Source organism: Impatiens glandulifera, chromosome 4, assembly GCF_907164915.1.
Source record: "Impatiens glandulifera chromosome 4, dImpGla2.1, whole genome shotgun sequence".
Taxonomy (NCBI): domain Eukaryota; kingdom Viridiplantae; phylum Streptophyta; class Magnoliopsida; order Ericales; family Balsaminaceae; genus Impatiens; species Impatiens glandulifera.
Genome location: NC_061865.1, coordinates 53,058,818 through 53,077,904, shown reverse-complemented (window position 1 = coordinate 53,077,904; position 19,087 = coordinate 53,058,818). Strand labels below are relative to the sequence as shown.

Genomic DNA, 19,087 nt, shown 5'->3' with positions numbered 1-19,087 from the left:
ATCCGGTTTCATAAAATCTGCTTAAAACTGTTAAACACCGATCAATCAAAATATCTGAAACACTATTAGAAACCGATCTGCCATTCGGTCTCAAGGAAAAGATTGCGTCACCGATGACATAGACAAACTTTTGGAGGGAAATCTCCCGCCCAAAGATGCCGCCCACCGCTTCGCACGTAACCGCCCATGGTTTGGCGTCCTTTCGTTTTGGAGGGAAAACTCCCGCCCATTCATGATGGGACGGTTTGGCTTCCAAACCGTGCCTATAAAAGGGGGCCTTCGTCATATTTTTCATTTTCACACAAATTCACTTTCTCTCTCTAAGCTACTAAATCCTTCGAAGCCGATTTCTCTCATTCTCAAACTATTCAAACATGGGCCGTGATGCGGTACTGTTCAAACTATACTCTCAAGTGGACTTTGAAGAGATTCGGCAAAATGGAACAACCGGGGCAAAAGACGTAATTGACCGACTGATTAAAACCGGTCTGGGATATTTTCTGGAGGGACCTCACGTAATTTACAAGAACGCGGTCGAAGAGTTCTTCAAAACCGCAACCATCTCCTACGATAGGATTCTCGCAACGGTTTGCGGTTCCCAAGTTGAGATCACCGAAGCCGTGGTGGCCGAGAGTCTGCATCTCCCAACTACCGGCATGGACGCAACAGCGGAGATGGACGATGATATCTTTAAGATGGCTTGCCGCCGTTTATCAGCAACCAACGAGCCGGTCACCACATCCGGAAAGAAACAGATGTTGAAACCGGAGCTTATCCCGGCATGTGACGTCTTTGCCAGGGCGATACTGGCAAGAGGAGGAAATTTCAGCAATCTGACCAGAGACAAGATCAAAATGATTTTTCGTCTGATGGAAGGAACAGAGGTAAACTGGGCAAGATCGGTCTTCAGCAATCTCATGGACATGGTAAAACCAGACTCAGACAGATCGTGGGGGTACGCCGTACAACTCGGCAAGATCTTCTTACACTTGAACATCAACGTCGGTCCCGGTGTTGGGATAATAAAACGTAGCATCATCCGATCAAGGCATTTTCTTCCAAGAAAGCAGTCGGCCTCCAGTTCCACAGGTGGCCGAAAGAAGAAAGCCGCAAAGAAAAATACCCCGGCAAAAGCAAGCACCGGAGGAAAGAGAAAAGAAAAGGTAATTTTCGAAGATCCACCTCAGCAAACAGAGGATGAGGAGTGGGACGATGAGGAAGCCGACACAGAGGGAACCGAAAACAGAACGGACCATGACGATGATCTTTCGGCTCAAAGTCCGAACGATGCCGAACATAGCATCAATCCTGAGACCACCGAGGGCGGGGACGGGGTTGACACAGCTGCCAATAATGAAGGCCTCAGCAGGGAAGAAGTCGATGAGGCCGAGGCCGAAAGATTAGCACAGAATATCTTTTCCGGCATCAACAAGCGGGACGAGGACGTCATAGGTTTATATCTGGAGTGGCATGAATACCGGTTTGATACAAAGTATAAAGACATCCTATCAGACCTCTCGCAAGAAAATTGCATCGCCAGATTGGAGGAAGTCGAGAAGATGATCTTAAGCCTCACAAAATCCAATACCATTCATGAGGTACAATTCCGAACTTGCCTACTGATACCGAGAAGTCATCTTCGACAGATAAGAAGGCGTATCAGAAAGATTAAGGAAGAATATGCCGAAGGGGGATCGGTGTCTACAGTAGCACCGCGAGTATTGGAAAAGCTTGAAAAGGGCAAACTGGAAATTCGGCAGGAAATAGAGCGGCTGGAAGCCATATGCAATCAGAAAGAAGTACCGGTATATACCGCTCCAGTCATCGAAGAATTTCCAATTGACTGGACAACAACCTCAAGAGAGGACACTGAGACACCGAGGGACATTGAGACACCACTGCCAGAAAATGATGAGGTACCGACTTCAAAGACTGTTGAGGTACAAAGTTTAGAAAATGTCGAGGTACCGATCTCGGAAGTTGCGGTAACGAACTTAGAGGATGCGGTCACATTGGAACCTCCTAATGAGAATGCTGCACTGATGGACTCCGGTGAGAGAGCAGATCCTGATACGACCGAGCAGTCCCCTCCCACTCCACCACCGGAAGCCACCGTTTCAGTTCCTCCTAAGGAATGGATTGAAGACCGGCTCCAAGAGTTTGAAGCATCCGTTTCGGGACGGATTGGTGAGCAACTTAAGAAATTTGAAGCGTCCACATCGGGGCAGATTGAAGACCGGCTTCAGAAACTTGAGGCATCAATACCGGAGCAGATTGATGACCGCATACTTGAACACAACGTCTCTAAGCTTCAACCGCTCAAGGATAGATGCGAGAACATTTTCGATACGGCTATGAAGTTCGCCGATGTGACAAAACAGGTTGTGGATCAACATCAAACACGCCTGGAGCAACTCAGCACCGGACTATGGGAAGAGGCCGGTGAGCGATAAAACTGTGCTCATCATATTGTAGCTCTGGAGGATCTCACTTCGGAATTAAAGAAGGATTTCGAGCGGGTCGACCAGACAATTGACCGAGTCTCGGTGCTGGAAAATTCAAATAAGACTCTCGTGTCCGAGGTAAAGGCACTTACAGAGCAGATAGCCGAAATCCTGAAAGCTAAGGAAGTCGCGGATGCCGCGGCTATAGAGGCCGATGCTCTGGTTGCTAAGAGAGTCCAGGAAAGGCTGGACGCCGAAGTCAGCCGAGACAAAGAGGCGTCGCGAGCGACTCCGCTGACCGAGGAAGAAGTAGAGGCCGAGAGAATAAGAAGGGCTGAGATCATGTATCCAGGGTATGCTGAGCAAATAGCAAGACAAGCTGCGGATGATGCCGAACGGCTGGAGAGACAAAAACGTGGGCTGGAAGAATTCTCCGAAGCAAACAAGAAGAAAAAGAAAGTGGCCCCCTCTGCTTCAGCACCGGTCGCCTCCGCCTCAGCACCAAAGAAAAGAAAGAAGCCGGCTCCTAAGAAAGTTCGGATTGTGGAGATGCTCAATACAATTTCTGACCCGGTCGAGACGGGTACTTCGCAGCAAGACGACCAAGTCGAGGATGAATTCGAAGAACAGCTGCGGTACCGATCTAAAAGACCACGACACTCCACGCAACCGCAACCGCAACTGCCACCGCAACCGAAGAGAAAGAAGAGTGCCTACGAATTCACGGACTCAGAATAGGGACTATCCTTCTTTTTCTTACTTACCTTAGTATTTTTGCTTAGTCTTTTCCGGTTATCTATGAATATATAAAGTTATTTTTGAATACCGGCCTTATTTTGCATTTCTACATGATTTTGATAATTTTAAATAAAATAATCAAAAAGGGAGAAATTGTTAGATAAAAGATAGAGATTCTTCCAAAACTCCTTCCCCAAAATTTTTCGAAAAATTCTCTAAGTCTTTTTCAAAATCGGCCAAACAAAACAACCGGCCTACGGTTGCAAACTTACATAATTTTGATAATTTTAAATAAAATAATCAAAAAGGGAGAAATTGTTAGATAAATTCATACCGGTTCAAATAAACCTAACTTAAACAAACTTCCTATGCAGGAACAAGGAACCGGACCGGATAAACAGAAGAGAACCAACTGAAGAAACCGAACCGGTCAAGCTACCAAACCGATCAAGAGTATTCGGTACGTGACCGCACAGAGGAAGGATCGGCCAAAGCTCAAAACCGGAATCATCATACAGCCGATCAATCCACAAGGCAATCATAACCGGAAGAAGTCCGGTTACTTTACTATCAAAAGACATTCGGCCAAGTCAAGTGGCCAACCTAGGCCAAGTCAAGAGGCCGACTAGTACAAGAAGACACTTTGGGTATCTGTTGAGAATGATACCAAAGGAACAGACTGAATACTTCCATACCCATGCAAGTCTGAGGAAAGACTGTAGGCTGCAGAAAACAGTACTACCGGATCCTTCTACTTCGGGATAAGCCAGAAAGGAAATCTTCAAAGTACAGACAACTGTCCAAGCAGACAGTGCCTACATTGAGTAAAAGACAAATCCAGCAGGTTTGCTTTACAGACCGGCAGGTCTGAAACAGGATGCCAGGTCTGAGATTGACCGTCAGGTCTGAGGAGAAGACCGCAGGTCTGAGACACTGAATCACTGCATCTCTGATCAGCCAATCAGATTCAAGGCTTCGAAATATGACCGTTGGCATATTTCACCTATAAAAGGAGGCAGTTGCAGAAGAGTAAATGCGGGAAAAACATTGAGACAAACGCAGTTACTAAGAGTTATCAAGCGAGACATTAAGTAAGACAAGTGAAGCGTTGAAAGCATTTACTACAAGTGATAACAGTGTGGTATTCTAAGAAAGCCTAAGTGCTAAATTCTAAGTGTGTGTTACAATTTCGGTGTGAATTGTAAGAGTGTTATCGAGCAGGAAATAAGTCTCGATCGGATTGTATTTGTATTCCTTAGTGAATATCCTTCTCGCGGCTTCGAGAGGAAGGGGTGACGTAGGAGTTTTATCTCCGAACATCCATAAAATCTTTCGTGTTATTTACTTTCTGTTGGCTTCATTACATAACCGACCAACCTAATCATACCGCCCCAAACCGAATCTCTACTTATCACACCGAATATCCAGATAACCGAAACCGACCCACCATTCTTCAAATCTCCATCATCCGAAACCGACTCCGCCTATCATACACGTGTACCGCTTCAACCTGAAAGCAAACCTCTTCCGCGCTTGAACCTAGTTCAAGGGTTTGTGACAGGTTGTGTAGTATTGAAACCCCGGTGTTAATCTCTAACCGGATTAATCACCACCCTACGAGTGAGAACCGCTAACCGGTCCAACACCCGGTCCACCAGCGGCGACCTAGATCCTAACAATATTCATTAGAGACATTTTCATAAGATAAGTATTTTTCAATAGGATACTTTACCGAATAAAGATGATAATCTTTAAGCTTTTTCGATGGTTGAACAACCCTTGTGGACCTTCGAACATTATCATCCCTTGTAGTTGTTTCTGAAATATCTTCGGAGATAGATCCATTGTTATATTCTCCCCCTGAAAGTGTACATAATGTCTCTAGAATAATGTCTGAATTTTCATTTTGAGTTTCATTGTCATTATTTGTGACTGAATCATTGTAACTTTCTTCTTGTGGGATATCACATGGTGTCCCCTTTTCTGCTTCTTTATTTGGAGCAGTATTTGAATCGCTATCAAAAGGAATATTCCTGCAAGAATAATTCATATCCAGGGGCAATACATGATCTTGCCAATCAAACTCATTGAGATTATCACTATTATCCTCCTTATTTTTGTAGTAAAATTCATCTTCATTAAAGATGACATTACGAGAAATATAGAGTTTTTTAGAAATAGAATCATAACATTTATATCCCTTTTGGGTATTAGAATAACCAAGAAAAATAGCTTTATCTGATTGAGGACTTAATTTATCAGTATGGTTTATATGCACATAACATACACAACCAAAAATACGAAGATGATTAAAGTTACTTTTCTTGTTTTTTAATTTTTCCAAAGGACTCGAATTATTAAGAACGCTGCTAGGAATACGATTAATGAGATGAGTAGTAGTAAGTAAAGCATGAGACCAAAATCTTTTTAGGACGTTAGATTGAAATAATAGAGAGCGAGTAACCTCAAGAAGATGATGGTTTTTTCTTTCTGCCGTACCATTCTGGGCCGGGGTATGGACACAAGAGGTTTGATGCATTATACCTTTTGTTTTGAGAAAAGAGGAAATTTTTTTATTGACATATTCAGTCCTGTTGTTAGTTCTAAATAATTTTATTGAAGCTTGAAATTGGTTTTCAATAAAGGAAACGAACTCTAGAAATTTTGAAAATACTTCTGATTTATCATGGATTAAAAAAATCTAGGTGGTTCTTGAAAAATTATCGATGAATGAAACATAATATTTAAAATTAGTATATGAAGTAGTAGGTGCTGGACCCCAAACATCAAAATGAATTAATTCAAAAGGATCTTTAGATAAACTATTTGAATTATGAAACGGAAGTCTGACTTGTTTAGAAAAATGACATACATCACAATCTAAAAATTCAAACTTCGATTGAAATAATTTCTTAAGCACATGCTTTGATGGATGTTCTAAACGACGATGCCATAGAAAATGAGAATTATTCTTGGAATGTAAAGCATAACTAGAAAGTTTAATAATATAAAGGTTATTTACAAGTCTTCCTTTGCCAATCGTGATCCCGGTCGACCTGTCCTGAAACACAACATCAACGTCAGAAAAAATAACTAAGCAATTAAGGTCCTTTGTGATTTTACTAACCGAGATTAAATTTGGTGATAAGTCAGGAACATACAAGACATTATCAATTTGTTTTGAGAAAAGTTTAATTGATCCAATTCCATGAATGTGAATACTAGAATCATTAGCTACTTTAACATTTTGATTAAGTTTTTCTAAATTTAAAATTTCAAAATATTCTTTATTTTTAGTCATGTGATCTGTGGCGCCAGAATCAATAATCCAATACTTTGAAGAGGAATTGAAATTAGAAGAATGAGCCGATATACCTGGGTCCACTTGATTAGTGAACTTCTCTTATTGAGTTTTCATGAAATTAGAGAATTAGAGAAAGAGTTTGAAGCTGTCTGGATCCACACCACACACTTCATTATGATTGAGTTTTGAAGTATTCCCTTCAGCTTGGGCATGCATGTTTGAAGGGAGAGCCCAATCTGAAGAACTATCCACCTTAAAGACGTTAGAAGCCCTAACTTCATTTGACCCAATTGGACTCCAGTCTCTTACCGTACTGCCTTTTCCATCTCCATGGGTGAGAAATCCTCTCCGACCAGCTCCTCTTTGTTGCCTCTTTGTCGGCCGTCTTCTCCACACATCTGTGGCTTGAGATGAGGGTGGATGTGGTAGTAGTAGTCTTTGATATGACCAATTTTGTCACAGTGATCACACTTGAGGTTCGGATTTGGCCCTTTGCCTCGATTCGAGAGAGTTCCCTAGCCAGAGAAGTAAGCTTGATTATCTCTAGTGTCTTCGAGACCTTTAGAGTTATCCCGACGAGTATCCTCTTCCTCAAGTCTTGAAATTACATCTATGAGCGAAGGAAGCTCCGGGGTGAGAAGAATTTGGGACTTTACATTGTCCCAACTTGAATCCAATCAAGCCAAAATTTGGTAAATCTTTTCTTGTTCATTTCTTTGGGCTATGGTGACTGGGTCTGTTGTTGGTGGGAGATAAATTTCTAACTCAGCCCACCTTCTGGTAAGTTCTTCGATGAAGTCTGTGATGCTTGATTCTCTTTTTGAAATGGAAGAAATATCTTTTTTCAGTTGAAATATATGAGAGAAATTTTTGGATTTACTGTAGAGTTTTTTTTGCAGAATCCCATAAGTCTTTGGAAGTTTCGGTATTGATAAAAATGGCAGCAATGGCTGGTTCCATAGAATGAAGGAGCCAAGACATGATTTGACTATCTTGGGTTTCCCATTCTTCTACTTTCTGAATATCTTCTTATGTGCTTTTGCCTGATTCTGAGATTTTTGGTTTGCCGTTGTTGGTAATAAATTTTGTTTTGGCCCTTGACTTTAGAAATAAAGTTGCAGATCTTGCCCAATGAAGATAATTCTTTCCATTTAGGAGGACAGAGGTAATCCTCTGTGTAGGTTGTACTTCGTAATAGTAGCCGCCTCCGGTGACCATTGTTGTTCTCTCCAATCCGATGAAGAAAAGAAAAAAAAAGATTCAGAGAGCCACTTGGCTTGAAGAAAAAAGAAGAAATAATATGAGGAGTCTCGAGAGAATAGATTGAGTCGGATTAACCGCGCTCTGATACCATGTTGAAAAAAGAATACAGAAAGATCTGATACCATGTTGAAAAAAGAATACAGAAAGATCCTTGTATTATTGTGTAAAAGATCATGTTATTATATTTACACATAAGAGATTTTAATAGGCAACTAAGATTTAGCCGTTAAGACATAAACCTTTGAACTTCTTAACTGTTGAGTTTATCTGTGAACTTACAACGACTAATAAATATAAACTAATATATTACATATTTTTAACATTGATCCTCTGAATATGTATCCTTAGGTTTCTGAATTGGTTTATACTCCAAAAAATATATTCCCCAGCCATTTCTTTGCAATTTATTGCAAACCCAAATGATCTTCAACATGCGTCACAATAATTCAAACCCAATTTAATCAAATGATCATTGCTTAAACCAGAAGACAATACAAAAACAAACAGGTCCATATTAGAGAACTAAATCAAGACAATATCTCCAGATTCTCAATATCCAGATAACACATATCTTTTGTAATCATATTGTTTTAAGTAATTATCTCTTCTACTTAGGTTTAATTCTCTTTATAATCTTAATGAAGATGATGTTATTTTGAAATCTTTCAGTCCTAGTACAATGAAATAACATAGCTCTTTTTCCAGTATGTATGCAGATGTTAGTTTTAGTTGGATTGATCCTCTTGTCGAATAAACTTGACAAATTTGGACCTAAAATCTGTTGGTAATCGGACAGGTCGATAGTTCTTGCCAAGCCAAACTACAGTTGTTTTCGCTTTAAGGATAGGCTTTTGTTTAACAAGAAAAGAAACAAATTAAGCATGATTCATGTTCCTGAACAAAAGATGTTAATCAACAAACATGCATTGAAGAAATTAAACCTCATAATCTGGCAACTTGAAGATGGAGTTTTCAAAGTATAATTGGGCTGCTGATGAATTTCATATTCTCACCTTGATAACAAACCTGTTTCCACTGTGGATAACATATACATTGATTAAGGGTCATTCAGAATCAGATTACTTTTCAATTTAAAAGAAAACTCCATCATATATAGTTCTTACTCTTAGTGGATTGAGGAATTTTAGTGTCATCTCAGAGAAAGCTAGGGCCTCGCCTGAATTAGCAACATCATTTGGGTTTATTCCTATCAGGTTCCACCAATTCGTGTTGTCCTTTAGAAGGAGAGAATAACAGAGCATTTATATACATGAAAACACAGCAATATCTTATTAGATTGATTGAACAATGATAGTTACCACGTTGACAATAACTTTAATCAAGAAAGAAGAACAGTTATGTATATTGATTGATATCCAATGTCTTTAGTTTGAGAATTGGGAATAGGGACATATCCGATCCTCATATGGTAAAAAAATACAAATGAGTCCTTGAACTAATATTACAACTTAAAGATAGTGAATAAACTTTATAAAGTCTTGTTTGAAACTGTAAATATTAAATCTGTAATTATAAGAAAATAAAGATTATTAGTATAAACTAATATTTAAATAAAGAAATATAATGAAGAAATAAACGTGATCGAATGTCTTGAATTTGAGCAAAATCCAATGTTTTTGTGAAAATATCTGCAACTTATTTTTTTGTTTGAACATGAAAAGTTGAATAAAACTAGTCAAATATTGATTTTTAACTGCATGACAATCTATGTTAATATGCTCCGTTCTTTCGTAAAAAACTGGATTCTCAGATATGTGCATGACAACTTTATTATCACAATATAAAATATTGGTAACTTTAATTTGAAATTTAGGTCATTAAGAATATAAGAAATCCATTGAAGTTCACAAACTGTAACGGCAATGCTACGATATTTAGATTCTGCAGAAGATCTAGAAATAGTTGCTTGTTTCTTGGCATTCCAAGATATGATTGATTTACCAAAACATATACTATAACCTGTTATAGATTTTCTTATTTCTACACAAGAGCCCCAATTAGAATCAGAATATGCAATTATGGAATAATCATTTTCATATGGATAAAAAATACTCAATGATGTTGTACCTTTTAGGTATTTAATTAAGTACAAAGCTGCATTCTAATGACATAAGAGAGGTTTTTGCATGAATTGAGATAATTGTTAAACAACCTATGCAATATCTGGTCTAGTGTAGTTTAAATATAGAAGTCTCCCAATTATCCTTTTATACTTAGAAGGATCAGATAATATATCTTGAGTTTCATCTTCAAATTTTATACCTTTAATCATTGGCGTATTTGTGGGTTTACAACCCATTAGACCCGTATCATGTAATAAATCTAGAATATATTTCTTTTGGTTTACATAAATACCAAGATCATTTTGTACAATTTCAAGACCCAAAAAATCTTTACATTTCCAAGATCTTTGATAGGAAATTTAGTATCAATCATATGTTTGATATTTTTGATCTCTTCATAGTCATTCCCTATTATTAACAAGTCATGAACATATATTACTAGACCAATCATATTCACACCATTTTGTTTAAAATATAAACAATGATCATTATGTGATTTTGTGAAACCAATATCAATCAAAAAATTATATATTTCATTATACCATTGTCTTGATGCTTGTTTCAAACCATAAAGAACTTTTCTTAATTTGCAGACTATGTTTGTGTTATCAATTTTGTTTAGACCTTGCGGAAATTCCATAAAAATATATTCTTCTAAGTTTCCATAAAGAAATGCATTATTTATGTCAATGTGATTCAAGATTCATCTATTTGAGGCTGTTAAGGCAATTAACAATCTTACAGTTACACTCTTAGCCAATGGTGCAAAACAATGATGGAAATCGATACCATCCTTTTGATTAAAACCTTTTGCAACTAAACGCGCTTTGCATTTGTTTAAAGTACCATCATAATTAAGTTTGTTTTTATAGACCCATTTATAACAATAACTTTCATGCCTTTAAGTAATTTAGTTATTTCCCATGTTTGATTCAATTCAAGCGAATTAAATTCATCATTCATTGCTTTTATCCACTTTGAATCTTGAGATGCCTGTTTGAAATCAAGTGGAGTTGTGGTTAGATCAAAGTTAGATAAAGAGTTTGTATATACTCTTGATCTTTGTACAAATAATGAAAAGGATAAGTTTGTGGAGTGTAATCTAGATCAAAATTTTCTTTTGATTTAACATGATTTGCAATAAAGTATTGCATCCAATTTGGAGAATATTTAGTTCTTGTACTTTTCCTTTGAATTGTTTCAGATAAATTATTATTTTGATCATTTTGTCAAGGTTAATATTTGTTCTTGTAATTTCTATAATATTATTGAGTTTTGATTTGATCATTGATATCTTCTTTGAAAGGTAGAATATTCTCAAAGAAAACAACATCTCTTGAAACTACAATACCATTTGATTTAATCTGATAAAGAGTATACCCTTTCTGATTTGAAGGATATCCAATAAAAACACATTTTATGCCTCTATCTTCAAATTTTGATTTTTGTGAAAAATTATTTGTCACGTAACATAAGCAATCAAAAACTTTCAAATCATCATATTTAGCTTCAAAGTTATTAAGCATGAAGAATGGTGACTTCCAATTCAAAACTTTTATTGACATTCTATTTATTAGATAGGTTGCAGTAAGGATAGAAAAATGCCAAAATTTAATCGGTAGGTTAGAATGTTTTAAAAGAGATCTTGCTACTTCAATTAGATGTCTATGCTTTCTTTCTACAACTCCATTTTATTTTGGAGAATATACATAATTTTTTGATGTATTATGTCCATTTCTTCAAAAAACATATTGCATTTTGAATTCACAAATTCAGTTCCATTATCACTTCTAATGATTTTAATGTTTTTTGAATATTGAGTTTTGACCATTAAATAAAATTTTTGAATTTTTTCAAAAACAACAGTTTTATTAGAAATTAGAAAAGTTCAAGTGTATCTAGAGTAGTCATCTACAATTGTAAGCATAAACGATATTTTAGTGTATGATTCTTCTTTACAAGGTCCTCAAATATCAATATGAACAAGATCAAATTTGTCTTTAGAAGATGAAGTGCTATTATGAAAAGGTAAATGATGTGATTTACCTTTTCATAATAGCACTTCATTTATTGTCTTCTTCGATCCATTAGCTAAAAATAAATTAATTTCTTATTCTATTTTCTTTATATCAAAAAGCAATTTTCTATTATTGCAAATATGTGTACTAACCCCTGAATCTATTAACCATAATTGTTTTGAACTATTTAAATCTCATTGTAAATTCTATATCAGTTATAAAATAAAGACTGAGTCTAGAAAACTTACTTGCTTCAAAGTTGATTTCTTTATTTTTAGCATACAGGTTAGCTTCAGGTCTAGTGTTCCCTTCAATTAAGCTTTTCATCATGTCTTGCATCATCTTAATTTGATCTTGTAAAGAGACTGTTTTGTCATTGTTGTCAAATGATACTGAATTCTCAACATTTTTCTTTTTGTTGTTATCCCACCAATCTGGAAAACCAATTATTCTATAACATCCCTCCTTAGAATGACCCTTCATATTGCAGTGAGTACATGAGAGATTTCTTCTTTTGTCATTGTTGTAGGCCCTTTCATGATTTCCCTTGAATCTTTTTGAACTACCTTCTTTGAAATCTCTTATCGTCATGGTAGATTATAAGCTGGATTGTTGATGTTGTTGATTTATCAGATTCTTTGATTCAACATTCAAGAACATCGTGAAAGCCTTGTATACACTCGGTAAAAGATCCATAACTAGAATACTATCTTTTAGATTTTCATAAGAATCATCCAGACCCATCAAGAACATCAACACATTATGTTTTTCATACCTAATCAAAACTTGTTTTTCCAGTTTGCATCCCACACAATTTTCAATTTGAGATTTATCACAAGAACATACATAATGAGGTTCAAGATGTAACAATTCATCCCAGTTTAGACGTACCTTAGAATAATATTCTTCTAAATCAAGATTGTCCTGCTTTGTTGTACATATATCATTTTTAACTTGATATAAGGTTGGACCATTGTTACCTTCATACCTCTCTTTCACTTCATTCGATAGATCTAAAGAGGTAGTTGTGCTCTAAAAGTGAATTCTCTTCTTTTTATTGATTGTGTTCATTATCCATGATCGGACCATTGCATCAATTATTTTTCAACAAATAGCATCTTGAGGTGCAGTTGTGTATATTGATTGATAAAACCCAATATCTTTATGTAAGTTTGTTTGAAACTTTAATATATTAAATATGTAATTATAAGAAAATAAAGATTATTAGAATAAACTAATAATTAAATAAATAAATATAACTTATTTCAATAGTTACCACGTTGAAAATAACTTGAATAAACGGAATTGATTACGACATCATGTTGATCGAGTTCGCAGTCTCGCACTTGCAGCTCAATTTCATGGAACCCATGCATACTGAAAACCCTCTATTTCAGGTAAATTGTAGAAGAAAAAAAGGAAAGCTAATTAATTTAGGAAGAAAGTACAAGTACCTTTGACCACTCTTTGTTGAGAAAAAATCTAATCTAAACACACGATAAAAGAAGATATAGAGATAAAGTGGTAAAGAATAATAAAGAACACAAGATATAACGAGGTTCGACCAATAATGCCTACATCCTTGGAGAGTCGTCCATTTTATTGATTTTCCATTGAATAATGGTCCATGTAACCCTAGGTTATAATGTCTTTATTTATAGGAGTATAACAAAAACCAAAAGACTAAACTATTACTCCTAAGCCCAATAAAGGTTTAAAGTCCATTACAATATATAAACTCTAATAAAATATGAGCCCAAAACCCAACAATCTCCACCTTGGACGAATACTGCGTTTATTGAGATATGATGAATAAATTACAAATTCAACAATTTCCACCTTGACGAATTTCACGCCCCTTAGGAAATACACGAGTCGTACCCATCCATCTCCACCATCACAAAAGTCAAGCCAACAAAAATAAGTGGGTTCAACACTTCAATCTTCACCTATGCTCGAGTCATTATCAGATAAATTTTCGTATCTCCACTTCCACTCAAGAGCCCTTAGAAGAATAACAATCTCCACCATCATGTATATCACGCCATAAAAATGTTATGAGCCACACATCAATCTTCACTACTTGAGCCATTCACGAGATAAATTATTATACCTCCACTTCTGCTCAAAAGACCCTTAGAAGATAAAATCATAGAGTTTATAATACCAAGTAATTTTGACAACCACGCTACTTCAGCGACTAGAGACATTAAACAACTTTTCTCAATCTTTGTTCATACCCGTTGACATATGCGGAAACTAGAATTAACAATTCTTTATTATGTCAAAATAATCTTTACCTTTGTTTGCCACAAACCGAGTGTATTATTTTAAAGTTCAACAATCGACTGAATCAAAATACCGAATAGACCCAAGACGAACTTTCATCGTCTACTTTTTCAAAATCAGATATCTATAAAAAACTGAGGACACCCAAAACGAACTTCCATCGTCTACTTCCTCAAAATAAGACATCGATCGAAAAACGAGTTGATCCAAGACGAACCTTTATCATCTACTTCATCACAAATAAATTATTCTATCACGACATCTCTTTTCTCTAGCTTAAGACTTGATAAAGCATTTGTCACCCTCTTGCCTTGAACGTTGCTTACTCAACCAACTTGAACCTCATACTTCTCCTTAAACAAATTAGCTTGTAATTTGTTAGTTTCTTGAATCAAAAAATGCCTAGAAATTCAAGAATATTATTTTAAGATTCATTATCTCTCTTAGATTGTCTTGACCAATGCTTCAAATGATCATATATAGTTTCTCCAAAAGAATTTGCGAATATCCTTCCATTTGAATTGATCGGACCTCTCATCTAACCACTTTTCATGAATAGAAATCTCATTCAAGGTCTCAATCATCTAATCTATGATCCACAATGTATACATAATTAATATAGAAAAAAAAGAAATAACAAAATCATAACCTTCAAATTTCTGAGTCTCCCATCTAGCTCTTTTTTTTACATGACTAGAAATCTCACTCAAGGTTTTATTTATCTTCTCACATTAGAAGATAATGTAATGATTTTTTATTGGTTCGTTTGAAAGTTGCTCTCAAGATGTCTCCACCTCAACTTATAAGTGTCTTTCACTAGTCTTCATCTTCTTGGTCTTTCATTCGTATTGTGTGTTAACTGGAATTGTGTCAATCCTTAACCACCCGCCAACTCAATTCAATCTTGTAATTTGGCCCAAAGGATTGCCCTATCAGCATGTCGACAATGTTGTCATTGGTAAACATCATTTTGATAACAACTATCCATACTCGATCATATTTTTTTCAAGTGTAAAGCACATAATTTGACCACCGTATTCATCTTGATTTGCTCTTCTAATAAGATAAGGTCATAACAAAAAAAGATACAAACTTTTTGTTCATAAACAAGTCAAATAAAACTAAAATTAGGCAAACACTTTAATCACCAGAAAAAAAAACTTCGAGATGTTCAAACCTTGGTCCGACCGTTGAAAATGTAGAGGAATGAGTAACCAACCTCTCGACAAAATCTCAGCGCAATTGGATTTCGTTTGAATCTCCGATTGTCAGTTTGATGAATCATGCGCGTCTGTATGCGAAAATCTACTACTAGATTTTCTCTTTACCTCTCTTTTAATTTGACTTCTTCAATTACCGTTTTCCAAAGAAAAATCTCTCCAAACTCATTTTAGCCAAGAATTTCTTCAAGTCAAATCCCTCAACATAATGAAAAAATGTCACTCATGTATACCAAGACAACAATCAGTTATAATAAAACCTCAAAGTAATTTTCAACAAGCGTGAAGATGTATCATTTGTTCTCCACATTTTCTAGCCATATCCTGCATAGAAAGAATCTAACAAACCATGTATATGATTAGTGCACCTTTAACTCATACCTTAGAAATTATCATTTTTGGTAGAATCTTTAAGGCATCAACACCCACTTAAAAACTTCGCACCAGGACTTACTAGGATTTCCAATCAAAACCTACTCACAAGGTTTGATGCAAATCCAAAATCCGATCCTTATACACACATATCAAAAACACACGCTTGCAAACAAACATTAAAGCCACCTACTTTAATCAGAACACCCATTACATGTTGCATCAACTGTCTTCCACAACCTGTAACATTGAATAAGCACTCCACCTTCTTTTTCCAACTCCAATTTTCAATCTCCATATTGACGAATATCAAATCTCTTAGCAGATAAATCACAAATCTCTATCTTTGAGAAATTCAAGTCAAACAAGCCTCAATACAAATCCAAGATCAAATCATACAAAACTTTGAGAATTTGATTTAAATCAAACAAGACTTTACTTGTGAAAATTGGAATGAAATAGATTTTAAACCTATTTTATGAAATAAACAAAACTTAAAAAAAAGTCTTAGTTGAAAAAAGTCTTAGTTGTTGACCGTTTCAAAGATTCTTGTCTCATCTCTATACATTATATTATATAATAATATAATATCTATATAGAGATATACAAGGAGATATATATTTTTCCTTTTTTATATTTTAATAGACTATATGTCCCAAATTAAAATAAGTCAAAAGAATATACCTCATCTTCTTTATTCTGTTGTTGCTATCTACACGACGACTTTTCATCACCTGCACCCAATGGCGCCTTCGAGAAGAACAAAAGACCCATTGTCTTCTTCTATTTTCTTCTCAAGAAATCGTCACCCAAAACTAAGAAATATTTTAAAGACCATTGACATCTCCTTAGAAATTGAAGATTTCGACTCAAATCTTCACATTGGCTAATTCTTTTACAACCAATGTCGTTTTCTCAAACAACTAACAATCTTCAACAAAACAAAAATATCCAACAACTTCTTCCATAGTGGTTAGGGTTTCTATCATATCTTCATAAATAGATTAAGATAAATATTTTCAAAACATGCTTTGATACCACTTGTTGAGAAACGATCTAATCTAAACACACGATAAAAGAAAATATAGAGATAAAGTGGTAATAATAATAAAGAACACAAGATATAACGAGGTTCGACTAACAATGCTTACATCCTCGGTGAGTCGTCCATTCTATTAATTTTCCATAGAATAATGGTCCAAATAACCATATGTTACAATGTCTCTATTTATAAGAGTACAACAAAGATTAAACTATTACTTCTAAGCCCAATAAAGATTTAAAATCCATTACAATATATAAATTTTAATAAAATATGAGCCCAAAATTCACCTATCTTGAATTCGAAAGCTAGATTATTACTACAGCAGACTGGAGGAAGAAAGGGCCGGAGAACTTTCCTGGACAACGGCGGCGGGATGTGGCGAGGTCCGCGAGGAGGTAAAGAAGGATTGGGATTTCCAAGAGAACGGAGGTGACCGATCAACCACTTTGCCGTCGAAGATGAACTTGGAACTGTCGCCGGAGGCAGAGAAAAAAAGAAGACTTTGTGACATGTTTCTTCTTCCTGTGAATTGTGATGGCGGGAAACTGGTGAAAGAGAAATTGATCAAGAGAATTTAGGGTTGTTGGAGGTTTCCATTTAAACTGTAATTTAGTCGGGTTAACAAATCATCTCAAACAAACTTTCCCAAATTATACACCTTTCCATTCTTTTAACAAACTAAGCATCTTTCCTTTCTAAACTATTAATTAAATTATTAATTAACACACTTTCACTCTTAACTATTAATTAACCTCCTCATTCTCTTTTTAAATTATTAATTTATTAATTAACCCCTCCCTTAATTAACTATTTAAAATATATTATATAAATATTAAAATAAAATAACATATATATTTTATTTTTACTTAAATTTATAAATATAATATATGTAATTAAAACTAAACATATTAAATTAAATAATTTAAATAAACATTATAAACTAAAATAAAATATTATACACTAAAATAAGATACATTATATAAATGTTAAAATCTTATGCAAGAGTAAAAAAAATATTTGTATGTCATTTTATAGCATTTTTTTTAATGAGGGTCAAGTTTACGTATGTTGCACGGTATACTATAACAAAATTTTCTATAAAAGAAAAATTGTACAGATATTGTGTTTAAATTTAGGTATACGAGATTATAATACATCTTGTGATCGCACCGAATATTTACTGTACACTAAAATTTTGCTTCTATATTTAAATTATACTATTAATTTGAAAAAAATGGTTAGGAAGTAAAATGATGGAAGTTATAAGATAGAGAAGAAAATTAATAAAAAAATTACTTTGAAATTTTAGAAAAAAATGTATTAGGATGTTTATTTGAATTATTTATAATTTAATTTGTTATTATTTATTGATTTATAACTATTATTATTTTTCATTTATAAATATTATTTGAGTATTTTCATATATAACGAAATATCGAAATTTTGATAAACTACCGATAATTTTGATATTGGAATTATACAGTACAATTGTTCGGTATACTGAAAAAATGTTATTTTTGATATTTTGTGATATTTATATCGAAAATATCAGTAATTTTACCATCCATAAATAAGTTAATATTAACCATTAAATTAGTAAAAATAGAAAGTTTATTTAAAATGGTTTGAGTTTGCCTTAAAAAAATAATTATATATTAATACTTATAATTATATAAATAAAAATAAAATTAATGAAAAAAATAATAATAAAAAGAAAAGACATTAAAAAATAGTTATAAAATTTCTTATTTGAAAATTTACTAACTTTTGTAAATGAATATAAAATCCAAATAACCTCACTAAATAATAAGCAATAATGATTGTTTTTAAAAATCAAAATCACGAGTTTGATTATTTAGAATGTCTTAAATGAAAGTAAAAATTATGGGTGTCAGTTCATGGGTGTCATGTTAGTCTAATAAGTTTTCCATTAATAATTAACTTTCACCTCTCTTTTACTATGTCACTTCAGACTCTTCAGACTGATGAAGATATTTAGTATATATATTACGAGTTCCATATTTCATTTCAATTGGGTCTTTTATGTATGCAATGATTTGTACTCGATCGTATTTGACATATTCAGTAAATGCAATTAGTAAATATCTGACAAATTCAGGTAAAAAACATTGGAGAAGAGTTCAATTGTTCTTACGTTATTTGAGAGGTTCATTGAATGTTCACCTACAGTTTGGGAGGACTAGAGATGAAGTTGTCGGTTATGTCAACTCTGATTATGATGGCGATCTTGATAGAAAAAGGTAGCTTACATGTTTTGTGTTTTGTATTGACGGTTGTGCGATTAGTTGG

At 34.5% G+C, this 19,087-nt stretch overlaps 1 pseudogene; it reads right to left on the bottom strand.

Annotated features, from left to right (window-relative positions):
* Positions 1–8,474: 8,474 nt before the first annotated feature.
* On the bottom strand, positions 8,475–13,227 carry LOC124935371 (annotated as a pseudogene).
* Positions 13,228–19,087: the final 5,860 nt, after the last annotated feature.